Source organism: Mandrillus leucophaeus, unplaced genomic scaffold (assembly GCF_000951045.1).
Source record: "Mandrillus leucophaeus isolate KB7577 unplaced genomic scaffold, Mleu.le_1.0 Scaffold135, whole genome shotgun sequence".
In the NCBI taxonomy this organism is placed as follows: domain Eukaryota; kingdom Metazoa; phylum Chordata; class Mammalia; order Primates; family Cercopithecidae; genus Mandrillus; species Mandrillus leucophaeus.
The window spans coordinates 1,206,888-1,215,199 of record NW_012101310.1 but is presented as its reverse complement, the minus strand read 5'-3'; the positions used below and the strand labels follow the sequence as shown (position 1 = coordinate 1,215,199).

The window sequence follows — 8,312 nt, the reverse complement described above, 5'->3', positions numbered from 1 at the left end:
AAAAAAAAAAAAAGAGAATATAGGGAAGGATGCCTTTTATTATCTGAAGGCTTAATGATTGTCTTACTGACCATTTGACACATCTTGTATAATGGTATGTAATGCCCTCTAATCACCTGTGGACCATCTTTTGTAGTCCTTTCTCTTTAGGAAGGCTTGGGACAAAGTTGCTCAAAAAGAATAAACCGATTTAAAATTCTCACAAAGTCTTGGTAGACTGGAGGATAGTAAGTAACATTTGTCTTTTCTATAAAACTACTTTATTGAGGCCCGATGTGGTGGCTCGCACCTGTCATCCCAGCACTTTGGGAGGCCAAGAAGGGAGGATCCCATCACTTGAGGCCAGGAGTTCAAGACCAGCCTGAGCAACGTAGTGAGACCCTCCCTTCACACAAAAAATCAAAATATATAAAAATTAGTTGGGTGTAGTGGATTCATGCCTGTGGTCCTAGCTTCTTGTGAGGCTAAGGAAGGAAGATCTCTTGAACCCAGGGGTTAGAGACTGCATTGAGCTATGATCATGCCACTGCACTCCAACCTGGATGACAGAGTGAGACAAGAGAACTTGCCTCTAAAAATAAAATGAAATAAAATAAAAACCACTTTATTGAGGTATAATTGACAAACAAAAAGCTGTACATATTTAATGGATATTACCTGAGTTTGGAGATAAGTAGACAGCTATAACATTTCTTGAGATAAATACGCCCTTGGATTACTTGTATTAAAAGAGAATAAAGAAACCTTTTCCTGTAAAGTAGACAATCTTTTTATTTATTTATTTATTTATTTATTTATTTATTTATTTATTTTTGAGATGGAGTCTCGCTCTGTGGCCTGGGCTGGAGCGCAATGGTCCAGTCTCGGCTCACTCCGCCTCCTATGTTCAAGCAATTCTCCTACCTCAGCCACCCGAGTAGTTGGGATTACAGGCATGTGCCACCATGTCCAGCCTATTTTTTGTATTTTTAGTAGAGACAGGGTTTCACCATGTTGGCCAGGCTAGTCTCAAACTCCTGACCTCAGGTGATCCACCTGCCTGGGACTCCCAAAGTGCTGGGGTTACAGGCATGAGCCACTGTGCCCAGCCAAGTAGACAATCTTATTAAAAATCTTCAAAAAGAAAAAGACAGAGGTGCCAGAATTCATGTTTGCAGATAACCCAAAACCCTTCCTTGGTCTGTCAAGCTAAAAAAAAAAGAAAAAAAAAAAAAAAGGCAATCTGTAAATACAATGTAAATTGCCAGTATGTCAAAAGATTACAGATTATTCCAATTTGAATAAGAAGAAGGAAGAATATTGGGGTAAAATAAAGTCCAGTTGGTTTATAAGTATAAATTTCTAGCTTGTCTCTGTGGAGACTGAAGCTAATTTTTAGGTTTCAGTACCTGTCAAGCAATGCCTACATTTTTTCATGAACACATTTCAAAAAAGAGTCCTTTTCTCTTATTTTAAGACCTACTCACTTTAGAATTAAAAGAAAAAATAAGTGGATCCCTTCCACACATTTAATGTTGGAGCTCAGTGTTAAAGTTATGATGATGGACTACTTAGTTAGAAGAGTAAGTGCTGGAATGAGACAGCAGATGTGATGGGGCTTCTTGCTAGACAATCTTGATCAACATAAATCAAGTCAACATTAGAATGTTAATATTCATTTAAAATTAGAGGAATTTATATTAGATAATGCCTTCGGTGAATGAGCTCCTCCTTTGAGGGAAGTAAGCTCTTAAAGAGGTGTACTCACGGACCACTCATGAAAATCAAATATCATGAAATGAATGCCCCCTAAAGAACATTCCAGGCCAGGTGCGCTGGCTCACACCTGTAATCCCAGCACCTTGGGAGGGCCAAGGTGAGTGGAGCACCTGAGGTCAAGAGTTTGAGACCAGCTTGGCCAAGATGGCGAAACCCTGTCTCTACTAAAAATATAAACATTAGCTGGTCATGGTGGTATGCACCTGTAGTCCCAGCTACTTGGAAGGCTGAGGCAGGAGAATAGCTTGAACCCAGTAGGCGGGGGTCGCAGTGAGCCGAGATCATGCCATTGCACTCCAGCCTGGGCAACAAGAAAGAAACTCCATCTCAAAAAAATAAAAGAACTTTCTTCCAAACTCTCTACCCTTGATGGCCTATCCACTTCCTCAGCAGTCAAGCCTAGTTCAAAACTGAACCATTCAAGTGGTAGATTGTTCTTAGTTTAGGGTCTGAGAGGTTAAGTTCCAGAAAGAACCCAATTGATTGGATCATGATGCGATACCAGGCCCATGTGCTCCCTCTCTCCCACCTAAAATCCCATGAAATGAAGATATTTATAGATATAGATGTAGCTATAGATGTACATAATTTTGCCCTTAACAGTACAGGAAAGTAGGAAAGAGTATCATCACATAGGTCAGGAACATTGTGGATCAATAGAAATCAGACAGATAAGACCTGTAGAGAAAAACTGAGCTCAAAAGCATAAGCAGAGAGTACATCTTGTAAGACTGGAGCACTGAACTGGTCACACACATTTTCTCACAAATAACAATTAGAAAAACTGGATGAATTAAAAACAATAACAAAAATCTTAATGACACTAAAAACCTCTAAAATTAGATAGAAATCAAGAAGAGTTTGCTCTTCTAAGAGTGCAACCAACTGGTAAGGGTTTAGAATTGTTAGCGTGTGGCTTTCTCACATGTGGGAGCCTCTAACCCCCACAGCTATGGTGGCTGTAGAAAAAGGTGGCAGAAAAACCATAGCCTTCACAGCTAACAATGCTACAGATCAGAGTTAAGGGCTAGAAAATCAGCTGGAATTTAAAGGGGGAATGTCCTATTGGCAAGAGAACCACAAGAATAAGATGTAAATTCGGGTTATAAACACTGCCCAAATCTCTGCTGGGTAGCTGAATTATACATGTATTGGGGGGAATACCAAGAGAAAGAACAAGCAGGCAGAGACCAGAGAGGATTCTACTGGTTTTTTAAATTATTATTATTGATTTTTTTTAAGGACTCTACTTTTAAAGACAGCTACATGGGGTCAATCTCAGAGATTTTTTGTTTTCTGTTTGTTTGCCTTTTTAATTAAATACATTCCCCAAATGAGCTCAGCTTGGATGGCAGGAAGCTGAACCTTGCAGGCTTCAAGTGACACAGCTTGAGGTTAGCAGAATATTTGGAAAATAGGGAGAAGTCACTAAAAGAAAGGAAATCATGGAAAGGATGAGCTTCATCTCTGCATAAACCCCTGGGTGACTGCCAGATAATGCAAGCCCACAGAAGAACCCAAGGCCAGGCTAAAAAAGCAGCAGTGGGAAGTCACGAGAATATCAGCTGATGCATACTATGGGGAGGCAAAATTTGCAGTTTGAGTCCATGCCAACAATCCTCAGAGAACAGACTTGCTATAGTGTATTCTATATAATACTAAGTTTTCAACAAAAAAATTATCAAACATGCAAACAAATAGGAAAATGTGACTCAGAAAAAAAGGCAGTCAGAAGCGACTGACTCCAAGTAGACCCAGGTGTAAGATTAGCAGACAAAAACTTTAAAGCAGCTATTTAAAAATATATTCAAAATATTAAAGGAAACTGTCATATCAATAAGTGAACAGATAGGTAATCTGAACAGAGAATTAGAAACTATATATGTAATATTATAATTATATAACTTATAGCAATAATATATTTTTCTATAGGTAAGAAGTACAAAAACTAAAATAAATTGACTAGGTGGACTCAATGACAGATTAGAGATGGTTAAAAAAAAAAAGTCTGTAAACTGGAAGGTAGATTTAATAGAGATTACATAATTTTAAAAAGAGATTCAAAAAACTGAAGAAAAATGAACAGCCTAAAACTAAACACAGATAATTTGAATCTCAGGGGAACAGAAGTGAGAAAAGGTGAAAATTCTTAAGGAATTTCTGATGGTCTTCATTCTTATATATCTAAGTTGCCATCTGTTATCTTTTCCCCCTCTAAAGAACTTTGTTTAGCATTAAAAAAAAAAAAAGAGAGAGAGAGAGACAGGGTTTCACTCTGTCTCAGCTTATATATCAGCTAAATATCAGCTTATAGATTCGAAAAGTTGAACAAACCCTAAGAAGGATAAACACAAAGAGAAAGAGAGATCACAGTCAAACTGATGAAAGACAAAAGCAAAGAAAAAATCTTGAAAAATAAGCAGAAAAATGACATATTACAAAGAGGAAAATCATAAGAATACAGAATGACTTCTCATTAGAAAGTCTGGAATGATGTATTCAAACTAATGAATAAATAGAAAACAATTGGGCAAGAATTCTGTAACCAGTTAAACTTTCTTCAAAAATAAAATCTAAAAAAATGTTTCCAGATAAATAAAAACTGAGATAATGCTTCACCAGAGGCTTATACTTTTAAAAGATGTTAAATGAGTCAGGCAAAATGGCATGCACCTGTAGTCCCAGCTACTCAGGAGGCTGAGGCAGGAGATCACTTGAGACCAGCCGTTTAGGCTGCAGTGTGCAATGATCATGCTTGTGAATAGTCACTTCACTCCATCCTGGGCAACAGAGTGAAACTCTGTCTCTCTCTTTTTTTCTTTTTTTTTTTTTTTAAATGCTAAACAAAATTCTTTAGAGGGGGAAAAGATAACAGATGGCAGCTTAGATGTATAAGAATGAAGACCATCAGAAATAGTCAAATATGTAAGTAAGCACACAAGACATTTTAAAAGTTTTGTTCTCTTAATTTCTTGAAAATGTTTATGATTCTTTAAAGCAAAAATTATAGTATTGCATTGATGAAGTTTTATGCAGTTTGTAAAAGGATTTAATACAAATGTATGAAAGATTACATTAAATGTAAATGGATTAAACGTTCCAAATAAAAGCAGAGATTATCAGACTGGATAGAGAAGTAAAAACCAAGTATATGCTGTTTTTTAAGAGATGTACTTTAAATATAAAGACACATGGAAAAAATAAAAGGGTTAAAAAAAGATTTATCCTGCTAAGAGTAAGCATAAGAAAGCTGTAATGAGTAGATTAAAATTATACAAACATACTTCAAATCAAAGAGAATTACTAGAGACAAAGAGGAACACTTTAATAAAAATGTCAATACAGCAGAAAGATATAATAAATAATTAACAACACCTAATAATAGAGCTTTAAGATACGCAAAACAAAAACTATGAGAAATAAAGGTGAAACTCTATATTTGTTGCTTGAGATTTTAACATTTTTCTCAGTAACTGATAATAAAAGTGGACTAAAAATCAATAAGGAGAAGAAGATCTGTATGACACTAACTACATTAAAAGCTTCCACAGAGAAGAAAAAAGATCTCCAAAGGATATATTGAAATATTCTATTTACATAAAGTTCAAAAGCAGGTAAAACTAATCTATGAGACTAGAAGTTCAGGTAGTGATTAAGTAGGAGGGTGAGGGTAGTGATTGGAAGGGGTGTTTGGGGGATGATAAAAATGTTCTACTGCTTTACCAGGGTGATAGTCATATAGGTGTGGTAAGTCACTGAGGTGCTTATTTATGATTTATGTATTTTGCATATATGTTATACTTCAACACAAACTCCATTAAAATTCTTTTTATACTGCACCAAACTATTATTCAAGTTTGAGGGTAAAACAAACATATTTTCAGGTAAGCAGAGACCAAATTTTCTTTCTTTCTTTTTTCTTTTCATCTTCTTCTTCTTGCTTTTTGTTTTGTTTTGTTTTGTTTTTTAATAGAAACAGGGTCTTGCTCTGTCACCCAGGCTGGCGTGCACTGGTGTGATTGTAGCTCATGGTAGCCTCAAACTTCTTCCCACCTTAGCCTCCCGAGTAGCTGAGACTAGAGGCAGTGCCACCAACATGTCCAGTTTATTTATTTAGTTTTGTAAAGATGAGGAGGGGGTGTCTCACCATCTTACCCAGGTAAGTCTCAAACTGCTGGGCTTAAGTTATTTTTCCTGCCACAGTCTCGCAAAGTGCTGTGATTACAGGCGTGAGCCACTGCACCTGGCTGAGACCAAGTTTTCTGTACATAGATTGTTTCTGAAAGAATTCCAAAAAAAAAAAAAAAAGAATCCAAGGGGATTGATGTGTTTAAAAAAAGAGAGAGAGAGAGAGAGAGAGAGACTGATAAAAGCAAAGATCTAGAATTCCAAATAATTTCAACATAGGACATGGTGGAGGAAAGGTGAAAATAAAAATATGCCGAGACTCTTGCCTTTTTGGCAGATTGGATACAAACATTGGTTAACTGTAGTCTTCGATGAAAAACTATATTTAAATATGTATATTAAAAATTTAGAGGTTGACTGCAGTGGTTCTTGCCTATAATCTGAGAGGCCTGTGCTCTGGGATGCCAAGGTAGGAGGAGTACTTGAGGATGGCAGTTGGAAATCAACTTGGGCAACATAGCGAGACCCTGTTTCTGGAAAAAAAAAAAAAAAATTTTTTTTTTTTAAATTAGCTGGGCATGGTGGTGCATGCCCGCAGGCCCAGCTACTCCAGACCAGAGGTTAAGGCAGGAGGATTGCTTAACCCCAGGAGTTCTAGGTTGCAGTTAGCTATGATTGCATCACTGTGCTCTAGCCTGGGTGACAGCGCAAGACCTTATCTCCTAAAAACAAAACAAAACAAAACAAACAAACAAAAAAATTCAAGGGTAACCACTAAATGAATACAAATAAAGTAGATAGTTTCCAAGTTGTATGCAGCAAAGGTTAAAACAGAACCAAACAAAACATGATGACTGCAAGAAAAGACAAAAAACGTAAACATGTTAAATAGAAAAATCTATAAACTTATTAGGTAGTAATAAGTATGAATGAAGTAAATTCTATTAAAAGACTAAGACTTACCTAAAACTAAACACTAATAGGTTGAAAATAAAGAGTTGAAAAAAAAATACACTCTCTTTTGCTATAATGCATGTTTCTATAATGAATATTAGCTTACATGCAATTGGTAAAAAGGCAAATGATAGTAAAACCGCAATTACTTTTGCACCAACTTAATAGAACATTACAGAAGTTTCATTGGTTCATGCATGATTTATCTCGGTATAATAATGCTTTGGTATATAAAATAATAGCAACTGAAAACAAAGAACATTAACACAACTAAATTAGCAAGTAAAGGAAGAAAGCAGTACCATACATTTATTCTATGTTCTTCCTCTTAGTTTAGTTCATCTCCACAACTCAGCAGCCTCAAGTCTTTTTAAATCTCCTTTTAGAAAGTTACCCTTACTTATTAAAAAGTGAAGTCCTACATTTACTGCAGTATTTCTTTACTTATTAGGAAGTTAATAAACCCTTTCTAACCATGCTAATATTTTATTAAAATTGTGACTGGTTTGTTAGTGCTCTGATTACAAAATTGCATCAGTGTTAAGAGGTCTGGCCTAACCACAGTGATTCTCAGCTATGGGTAATTTTACCACCAGGGGAAGTTTGGCAAAGTCTGGGGACGTTTTTTGGTTGTCATAATTGCAGGGAAGGAGCTGCTACTCGCATCTGATGGGTAGAGGCCAGGGATGCTGCCAAACATCCTTTAACGCATAGAATCGCATCCACAATACCAAGTTATCTAGCTCAAAATGTCAGTAGTGCTGAGGTTGAGAAATCCTGGCCTAATTCAATTTTTCCCAGAAGTCCTTTTGTTGTTGTTGTTGTTTTTAGTACATGAAGTTTAGGTTTTCCAATGAATTCGTTTATTACATTATAGCAAAAATAGCTAATTAGTAAATGTTATTTTAAAAGAATGAAGATATGGTAATCTTAATATCAGACTAAGTAAAATTGATGGCAAGAGAAATATTTTGAGAAGCCAGGCGTGGTAGCTCACGCCTATAATCTCAGCACCTTGGAAGGCCGAGGCGGGTGGATCACCTGAGGTCAGGAGCTCGTGACTAGCCTGGCCAACTTAGTGAAACCCCATCTCTACTAAAAATATAAAAATTAGCTGGGCATGGTGGCACACGCCTGTAATCCCAGCTACCCGGGAGACTGAGGCAGGAGAATCGCTTGAACCCGGGAGACGGAGGTTACAGTGAGCTGAGATCGCGCCACTTCACTCCAGCATGGTAACAGAGCAAGACTGAGTCTCAAAAAAAAAAAAAAAAAAAAAAAGAAAGAAAGAAAGAAAGAAAGAAAAGACAAGAAAAAGGAAAGGAAAGGAAAAGAAAGAGATGCAAAACCCAAACAGATCAATACCTATGTAAGCAATTGAAAAGATAGTTTAAAATTTACCCTTAAAAAAAGCACCAGGGCCAAACAATTTTACAGATTAATTCTACTAAACTGCTTATTAACCAAAAAAA

General features: G+C 36.4%; 1 protein-coding gene across 2 annotated transcripts in view; it reads right to left on the bottom strand.

Moving 5' to 3' along the window:
• Positions 1–8,312, bottom strand: part of CFAP52 (cilia and flagella associated protein 52) — an 82,330-nt gene that overhangs the window by 25,156 nt on the left and 48,862 nt on the right. The gene's annotated exons all lie outside the window — the stretch shown is intronic.